A 10,299-nucleotide genomic window follows, 5' to 3' on the forward strand; every position below is an offset into this window, starting at 1 on the left:
CATTTACGGGGGTGTTTATCCTCTACGATCTCTTACATTAAACGGGTGACATTGGAGGAGGATGGCGAGATGGTGCAACGTCTGAAAGATTCGGAGGCAGCCTATATATCTGATCAAACTAACAGTAATAGGGTGGAATGGCTGACTGCTCAGAGGTTATATGCTCAATATACTGACACCAAGATGAAACGTAAATTATTTTTTGCCCGGCAGTCTTATTTTGAGATGGGGAATCAGGCAAGCAAATTTTTGGCTTACCTAGTACGGCAACATAATGCGACCAATACAATTCTACAGATTCGTGATCCGGGTGGTACTTTGGTTTCCTCAACTGAGGAGATACTGAAATGCTTCTCTGACTATTATGGTTCATTATACAATTCTATGATTGATATGGTTGGTCCGGAGTGTCTAAATTATTTGTCAGATATAGAGTTTCTTGTGCTGAGTCTTTCCCAACAGGCCTTTATGGATGCTGAGTTTACTCTGGAGGAGGTAGAGGACGCCATAAAAGACATGGCCTCCGGGAAGGCCCCTGGGCCGGATGGATTTCCTGTGGAGTTATATAGGAAATACCAGGATATACTGGCGACCCTTTTGTTGTCAGTGTTTCGTGGGATTTGGGAGGGGGGATGCATGCCGGAGTCCTTTTATGAGGCCAATATAATAATTCTCAAAAAAGAAAGGAAAGACCCTTTAGATTGTGGATCTTATAGGCCTATATCACTAGTAAATGTGGATTATAAAATTTTTACAAAAATTTTGGCCAAAAGAGTGAATTCAGTCATATTAGATCTTGTACACTCTGATCAAACGGGTTTTATGCCTGGCAAGAGCACCTCCATAAATATCAGACGAGTCTAGTCAGTGGTCCAATATAGCTCTCTGGTACCAGATAATGAATGGGCACTGGCATCGCTGGATGCGGCCAAGGCTTTTGACTCTCTTGAATGGCCTTTTCTCCGTGCATGTTTGCAAAGGTATGGATTTGGTGATAGATTCCAAAAATGGGTCAATGTTTTATACCTGAAGCCCAAGGCCCGGGTCATCATAAATAACTCCATATCTGAATCATTTTCACTGCATAGGGGAACTCGTCAGGGGTGTCCCCTTTCTCCGGCCCTTTTTGCTCTTGCTATTGAAGCGCTGGCAATACGTATAAGATCTTCCCCAAACGTTGCTGGTATAGAAATAGCGGATCGGATAGATACCATAGGCCTATATGCTGACGATATGGTGATACTTATGGACAAAGCGGAGGAGACTCTGAAAGGAGTCATCACTACTATAAATAAGTTCAGTAAATACTCTGGCCTATACATAAATTGGGAGAAATCTGCTTTGATGCCTCTTTCCCACGCTCCAATGCCACGACTTGAGACTCTCTCCTCACTGCCCATTGTAACCAGTTTTAAATATTTGGGTGTTCATATCTCTCAGGGTAGTAAACTTGACTTGCAACTCAATATACAACCATTACTGGAGACAGTCAAGGGTAAATTTGCGATCTGGGGTAAACTTCCACTGTCTGTAGCCGGACGTATTAATTTAATTAAAATTATATTACTCCCCAAGCTTAGCTACTTTCTTCAACATAGTGCGGTGGTGGTACCCAAATCCTTTTTTGCTAATCTGAATTCCCAAACCACATCCTTTATTTGGGGGAAAGCCAGGCCTAAACTTAAACTAACCTGTCACGTCGCAGCCAGACTCAGGGCCTGCTGTTCCGGCGTCGGCCACTAGGAGGCGCCGGACTGACACGTCACTGCCAGACTCAGGGCCTGCAGTTCCGGTCTCGGCCACTTGGGGGAGCCGGACCGTCACGTTGCCGTTGGACTCAGGGACGGCTGTTCTGCCTCAGCCACTGGGAGGCGCCGTGGTTCGCTCCAGGGTGAGGGTGGTGGCAGAGAGGGGGCTCCTGTGCAGGCATCTGGTGGGCGCAGGCTCCGCCCCTCTGTCAGTCATGTAGGGCTTACTGCATGTCCATCTGGCATGGTCCGGGGGCGGTCCTGGTTACATCATCGGGCCGGGAACCTGTGCGGGAGGACCTGATCCCTCAAATACCTGGGGACTGGTCTTGCAAGCCGCCGGATATATTCTTGGTTCCCCTGCGTGTTACTGTGTGAATTGCTATAGTGTATACTCTGACCTCAGCCTGGATTCTTGACCATTCTATTGCCTGCCGTTTTTGTACCTCCGCCTCTCTTCCGACTTTTTGACGCTGACCTTTGCTTGGATTCCTGACTCTCCTTCTGCCTGCTGATTTTGTACCTCGCTGCCCTCCTGGTTTTACTGACCCTGGCCTGGACTTTTGACTCTCCTTCTGTCTGCTGATTTCGTGCCTCTGCGGCGCCCTGGTCTCAGACTCCTGCATCCTGACCTTGATTACGGGTTTTAGTTTTGACCCCTTGGTGGCCGTCCTGCTCTGGTCCACTGCTAATCTAGACAGCTACCTCCTGGGCCTTGCTACAATTCCAGATCCCTGTATAGGGGTTAAGGGTCTCGGGGTTACTCGGGGTGCTGTCCCCACTGCAGCCCAGATTCGCAGACGGCCGTCACATTATATCCGGCCCAAAAAAGAACTGCTTTTTGTGTATATTTCCATCATATATAAAAGCAGTCTCCTGATTTTTTTTTTCCCTGAGCTGATTACCTGGCCTACACCTGCTCCAGTGCACAGCCTGAAGGAATACTCCCATCTTCCTATACCATCATGCTGCAGCCTGGAGGCTTCAAGGGAAATGCTGAGCGTCAGAAATCCACATTCCTGGGACGTCTGCCTCTGGGCAGCTCTGGTCGTGCTGTCCCAGAGGCTCAGGTATTGCCCGCAAATGCGGCTAAACTTTTGTTACCCGTCTCTCTCTTATTTTCTAAGAAATCTTTGTGTGTGAAGGCCTATGTGGATTGTGGTTCCGCAGGCAACTTCATAGATTTTTTGCTTGCAAGGAAACTTGGTGTACCTTTACTAAGACTTAATGCCCCTATTCAAACCACGGCGATTAATGGTACATCCATTATCCAGGGTGGAGTGGAATTTGTTACTACAGAAATTGCTATGTCAGTGGGGGCATTACACACAGAACATATGTCATTTTTTGTTATTTCCAATTTATCACATGCAGTTGTTTTAGGTATGCCATGGTTGCGCCAGCATAATCCTATTATTGACTGGCACCAAGGGGATATCGTGCGCTGGAGTCCACAGTGTCAGAATCACTGTATGTCGCTGTCAGTGAACCAAATTAAAATTAAAACACCCTTTATACCATACGCATTCAGGGACTATGAGGACGTCTTTTCCATAGTGGAGTCTGAGAAATTACCACCTCATAGAGAGTATGACTGTCCTATAGACTTGGTCCCAAGTGCTCGTCTCCCTAAGGGGAGAATATTTAACCTCTCTGGTCCTGAGCGTGTAGCCATGAAGGACTACATAGCGGACAGCTTGCAAAAAGGTTTTATTAGACCCTCCACTTCACCTGTAGGGGCTGGGTTTTTCTTTGTAGAAAAAAAAGATGGTGGACTCAGACCATGTATTGATTATCGTGAGCTGAACGCGATTACTGTAAAAAATCAGTATCCGCTTCCACTCATCCCTGATCTGTTTAATCAGCTACTGGGAGCCCGTTGGTTTACTAAGCTTGATCTCCGGGGAGCTTACAATCTGGTTCGCATAAGAAATGGGGATGAGTGGAAAACAGCCTTTAACACACCTCTTGGTCATTTTGAGTATCTTGTGATGCCGTTTGGGTTGAGTAACGCGCCCGCTGTGTTCCAACACTTTGTGAATGATATATTCAGGGATATTTGTGGGGTGTATGTAGTGGTTTATTTGGATGACATCCTGATTTACTCCACTGATGTTCTTACACACGCTCAACATGTCCGTTCTGTGCTCCAGAGACTTAGAGAACATTCTCTATACGCCAAGTTGGAGAAATGTGTTTTTATGGCTGAGGAGGTACAATTTTTGGGGTACATGATTTCTGCTAAGGGGTTTCGCATGGATCCTGCCAAGATCCGACCCATTAGAGAATGGGTACAACCTAAAACTCTAAAAGCGCTGCAGCGATTCTTGGGATTTACTAATTACTACCGTAAATTCATCAAAGGCTTCTCTGAGATCGCCAAACCGCTCACGGATCTGACCTGGAAGGGGGCTGACATGGTTAATTGGAAGCCAGAGGCACTTCAGGCATTTTCTGTTTTAAAGGAGTGTTTTTCTGCCAACCCAATATTAATTCAGCCTGATCTAGATCGCCCCTTTGTGGTAGAGGTTGATGCCTCTGAGGTTGGGGTAGGTGCAGTGCTTTCCCAAGGCACTGCCTCTCTCACTCAACTCTGTCCATGTGCCTTCTTTTCCCGAAAATTCTCCCCTACTGAGAAAAATTATGATATAGGGAATCGGGAATTGTTGGCCATAAAGTGGGCCTTCGAAGAATGGCGCCACTTTCTCGAAGGTGCTAAACACAAGGTTACCGTGATCACAGATCACAAGAACCTGACCTACTTGGAGTCAGCTAAAAGACTGAATCCTAGGCAGGCCAGGTGGGCCTTATTCTTCTCAAGGTTTAACTTTGTGATCATGTTTCGTCCAGGGACGAAAAATGTAAGGGCTAATGCCCTCTCTCGAAGTTTCTGCCCCTCACAGGCTGAGGACTCGGAACCAGTCCCAATACTGGCCAATGGGATCGTCGTGTCGGCCGTGTCTCTGGACCTTCTGGAGGAGATCCGTAGATCCTCAGAACCAGTCCCGGACACGACGCCCCCCAGAAATTGTTCGTTCCGGCCCTGTTGCGTCTACAAGTTATGAAAGAGTCGCATGACTCTGTCCTGGCAGGCCATCCTGGTGTTAATAATACCGCCAGACTAGTGACCAGGAACTTTTGGTGGCCGACGGTGGTTAAGGACTGCAAGGATTACGTACTGGCTTGCGAAACTTGTGCTCGTGCTAAGTCCCCCCATAATCGGCCTGCCGGCTGGCTCCAGTCCTTGCCTGCCCCAGAGAGTCCATGGACCCACATCTCCATGGACTTCATTACTGACCTGCCACCCTCAGAAGGGAAGACATGTATCTGGGTGGTGGTAGACAGGTTCAGTAAGCAGTGCCATTTTGTTCCCGTCTGGACTACCTAAAGCAGAAACGCTGAGTAAATAGTTCGTCATTCATGTAATACGACTGCATGGCGCCCCGGTGAATATCGTGTCCGACCGAGGAACCCAGTTCGTTTCTAAATTCTGGAGGGCGTTCTGCAAACGGATTGGCGTTGAATTATCCTTCTCCTCCGCTTACCACCCTGAGACCAATGGTCAAACTGAGCGCACTAACCAGGGCCTAGAGCAGTATCTCCGCTGTTATGTCTCGGAACATCAATCTGATTGGGTGGAACATCTCCCGTTAGCCAAATTCGCCCTAAATAACCAATACCAAGAATCCATCAAAACCACCCCGTTCTTCTGTAATCTTGGTTTACACCCACGTTTTGGTTCATTTTCGGCTAACATGTCGGACCTCCCGGGGGTAGAGAAATCCATACATCACTTAAGGACCATCTGGTCAGAGGTGAACTAAAACTTGAAAGGCTCCCAAGTCAGACAGGCTTCGGCGGCAAATAAATGGCGGTCCAAGGGGCCGCACCTGGGAGTTGGGGACAAAGTTTGGCTGTCTACCAAGAACATTAAACTTAAGGTACCGTCTGCCAAACTGGGCCCCAGATTTATTGGTCCCTATGAGATTTTGGAGGTAATTAACCCGGTAGCCTTTCGCTTAAAGCTCCCTCAGTCCTTCAAAATACCCGTTTTCCACAAATCCCTCCTCAAAACGTACCGCTCCCCAATTCAACCTGTCCAGTCCCCTCCTCCTCCAGTTTTGGTCAATGGTGCCTTGGAGTACGAAGTCCAAGGTATCCTTGATTCCCGTTTAGTGAGAGGGTCCGTGCAATACTTAGTGCATTGGAAGGGCTACGGCCCAGAGGAGAGGTCCTGGGTCCCCGCTGGTGACATCCATGCCAAGGGGTTAATTAGAAGATTTCACCTCCTTCACCCTGACAAACCAGGTTTTGAGGGTCCGGAGGCCCCTCTTAGAAGGGGGGGTACTGTCACGTCGCAGCCAGACTCAGGGCCTGCTGTTCCGGCGTCGGCCACTAGGAGGCGCCGGACTGACACGTCACTGCCAGACTCAGGGCCTGCAGTTCCGGTCTCGGCCACTCGGGGGCGCCGGACCGTCACGTCGCCGTTGGACTCAGGGACGGCTGTTCCTGCCTCAGCCACTGGGAGGCGCCATGGTTCGCTCCAGGGTGAGGGTGGTGGCAGAGAGGGGGATCCTGCGCAGGCATCTGGTGGGCGCAGGCTCCGCCCCTCTGTCAGTCATGGCTTACTGCATGTCCATCTGGCCTGGTCCGGGGGCGGTCCTGGTTACATCATCGGGCCGGGAACCTGTGAGGGAGGACCTGATCCCTCAAATACCTGGGGACTGGTCTTGCAAGCCGCCGGATATATTCTTGGTTCCTCTGCATGTTACTGTGTGAATTGCTATAGTGTATACTCTGACCTCAGCCTGGATTCTTGACCATTCTATTGCCTGCCGTTTTTGTACCTCCGCCTCTCTTCCGACTTTTTGACGCTGACCTTTGCTTGGATTCCTGACTCTCCTTCTGCCTGCTGATTCTGTACCTCGCTGCCCTCCTGGTTTTACTGACCCTGGCCTGGACTTTTGACTCTCCTTCTGTCTGCTGATTTCGTGCCTCTGCTGCGCCCTGGTCTCAGACTCCTGCATCCTGACCTTGATTACGGGTTTTAGTTTTGACCCCTTGGTGGCCGTCCTGCTCTGGTCCACTGTTAATCTAGACAGCTACCTCCTGGGCCTTGCTACAATTCCAGATCCCTGTATAGCGGTTAAGGGTCTCGGGGTTACTCGGGGTGCTGTCCCCACTGCAGCCCAGATTCGCAGACGGCCGTCACATTACCACTCTGCAGAGGCCCAAGAAGGGAGGGGGGGCAGCGTTACCTGATTTATTTTTATATTATCTAGCTGGACAGGCCAGGGCCATAAATACATGGATGCCTGGAGGTCGTCTTCCAAATTCTGAGAGTCACTTACTTCATGCTGCATGGATTAGTTGCCCACTGGGTTTTTTGGAAATGAGGAAAATAAATGTCTCGAGACTGTTACCTTTGCTTCGTCTGGCACGATCGATATGGAGACAGATTAGGGGGGTGTTTGGATTTGGGGATATTATAGCTGAAATGCCCTTATGGAATAATGACTATCTCCCAGCACTACTTGAACATCCATCCGCCGAGTTCTGGGTTCAGTATGTCTCTACGATAGGGGACCTATATGATCATGGAACACTGGAATCCTTTGAGCAATTACAAGATAATCGCAATGTCCCAAGATCCCAGTTTTTCCGTTATTTACAACTAAGGTCAGCCTTTCAATCACACATGAGGTGTATAGGTACAGATAATGCCATTTCGTCTCTGCCCTTGATAGGGATCCTCAAGTCACAGGGCCCTCAGGGTCTCATCTCCTCTCTATATACATATATGTTATCAGCGGGGACGGAGTGTGCCTTAGATTCCATTAAGAAGAAATGGGAGAGGCTCATCCCAGATACACAGGGTGAAGAATAGGAAGAAATCCTGGAGTCACCAATCTGGGTATCTCCGTATGCCAATAACAGGATGATACAATTGTATATTATTAATCAATCATACTTGACTTCAATCCGACTCTTTAAGATGGGCCGATACCCGTCATCGGAATGTCTGAGATGTCACTCAATAGATGCAGACGTTATTCATATGATCTGGTGCTGTCCTGTTGTTGCGCAATATTGGAGGGAGGTGACATCACTATTGACATCTTTGGTGCAGATTTCTGTCCCCCTTGAACCACTGATCTGTCTATTTGGAGTATGGGATGAGGAGACGTGGGGTCATTATGTTGGGATTTTTCTATGGGAGACATTATTTATGGCACAGAAAATACTAGCATTACGGTGGATGGGGAATTCACCTCCTTCTCTTGGGTCCTGGATCACTTTGGTAAATTCGATTATCCCATATGAACGTACACTGTATCAAAATAGAGGGTGCCCGGGTAAATTCAAAAAGATCTGGGAGAGGTGGAACTCCTCTCACCTCACTTTGCAGAGTGGAGATGTTGCACAGTAAATAGCTCACTGTGTGGAAGTAGGCTGCGGAATAGTTTGTTTTTGTAGATGTAGATAAGGTTTAGCAGCTGGGCAGGTTTCACTATTGGTATAATAACACAACACCATTGTGATTCAATTGATATTATGTTTTGCTTTATTTATATACAACTGATACACATATTATGCTTCACATTTTCATGTTATCTGAGCATACATATATATATATTTTGCATCAAGCTTAACATCTTATGCCAATTGTGTGTATTATATAACTGCTTATGGTTAAATAAACAAATTTAAAAAAAAAAAAAAATTTCTGTAATAATTCTCTCGTTGGGTGCTGTCATAGGTGCTAGGAAAACACAGGTATTACTTACCGGTAATGTGGACAAATCTGAACTCATCATTTTTCCTCCATCTCACAGATCTTCCTTACCCGACCTAGCTATAACAATAAATGACATCACGCTTTCCCCAGTATCGGAAGTCCGCTGCCTCGGAGTAACCTTTGACTCTGCCCTGTACTTCAAACCGCACATCCAAGCTCTTTCTACCTCCTGTCGCCTCCAGATAAAAAATATTTCCAGAATCGGTCCTTTCCTCAACCCTCAATCTACTAAAATGCTTGTGCATGCCCTCATTATCTCCCGCCTCGACTACTGCAACACCCTTTTCTGTGGTCTCCCTGCTAACACCCTCGCACCTCTCCAGTCCATCCTTAACTCTGCTGCCCGACTAATTCATCTCTCTCCTCGCTACTCCCCTCTGCAAATTTCTTCACTGGCTCCCATTCCCTCAGCGTATCCAGTTCAAATTACTAATACTGACCTACAAGGCCATCTATACCCTGTCTCCCCCATACGTCTCTGAACTAATCTCCTGATACCTTCCCTCACGTAATCTCCGGTCCTCCCAAGACCTCCTTCTCTCCTCCACACTTATTCGCTCCTCACCCAACCGCCTCCAAGACTTGTCCCGAACTGCCCCTATTCTCTGGAATTCTTTTCCCCAACAAGTCCGGCTATCAACCACATTTGGATCCTTCAGACGGAACCTGAAAACCCACCTCTTCAAGAAAGCCTACAGCCTGCAATAACCCCACTGCCTCCTCACCACTACCAGTGATATCACCTCAACCAACACCGAAACTGCTGCAACCAACCAACCTACTGTCTCCTTCCCCACCATCCTGTAGCATGTAAGCCCGAAAGGGCAGGGTTCTCTCTCCCCTCTATATCAGTCTGTCATTGTTAGTTTGTTCACTGTAAGTGATATCTGTAATTTGTATGTAACCCCTTCTCATGTACAGCACCACGGAATCAATGGTGCTATATAAATAAATGATAATAATGTGTTTTTTACGAAGCCCATGACAGCACACCTGTATATTCCCTCCCATTGCTAATCTTTTTTTCACCCTTTGGTTGGTGGGTCATTGTAGATAGGTGCACTTGAGTAAATTAATACTGGCTGAGGTTTAAGCCAAGTTGAAATAGTTAGCAGAATGTATATATGTATATGTGTATGCACTAACCGGAGATCCTCTCAAGCTCTGTCAACCACTGATGCAGAGAGAGGAGCAGCCCTTTTTATCTTAAAGGTTCCCTGTCCTTGTGGGGCGGATCCCCTCTCTCGTTGGGTGCTGTCATGGGCTTCGTAAAAACACATTACCGGTAAGTAAAAACCTGTGTATCTATATTTTTAGATAAGATTTTTTTCCTTGGTTGCCAGGAGGGTTCTGGTGGTGCAAATTCCCGGTTAATTTAAGATAATCAGACACCATACGGATTGTCCGTGTGCAGTCCGATTTTTTTTTCTCACACCCATTGACTTGCATTGACGAGTCTTGGCCATTTTATGGATCCGTATGCGCAGCATGCTGCGATTTTTGATCTGCACTGACTCGGTGTGAGCGAATCCAAATACTGATGTAAAATACTGACCAAATACTGAACGTGGCCTAGTATAGAGAAACTGATCACATCAGCTGGGTTCTCTAAAGATGCCACAGAGATCCATAAATTTAAAAGGCATTTCCCCATAGTGATATATAGTTAGATTATGACATTGCTTTCTGATTGGTGGGGATTTTGTACACCCTGAGAATGAAGAGGGCCACAGTATTGCGTGCCTTCCCTGT

This window comes from Dendrobates tinctorius, unplaced genomic scaffold (assembly GCF_039654945.1).
Source record: "Dendrobates tinctorius isolate UK_male_01 unplaced genomic scaffold, ASM3965494v1 ptg000129l, whole genome shotgun sequence".
Classification (NCBI taxonomy): domain Eukaryota; kingdom Metazoa; phylum Chordata; class Amphibia; order Anura; family Dendrobatidae; genus Dendrobates; species Dendrobates tinctorius.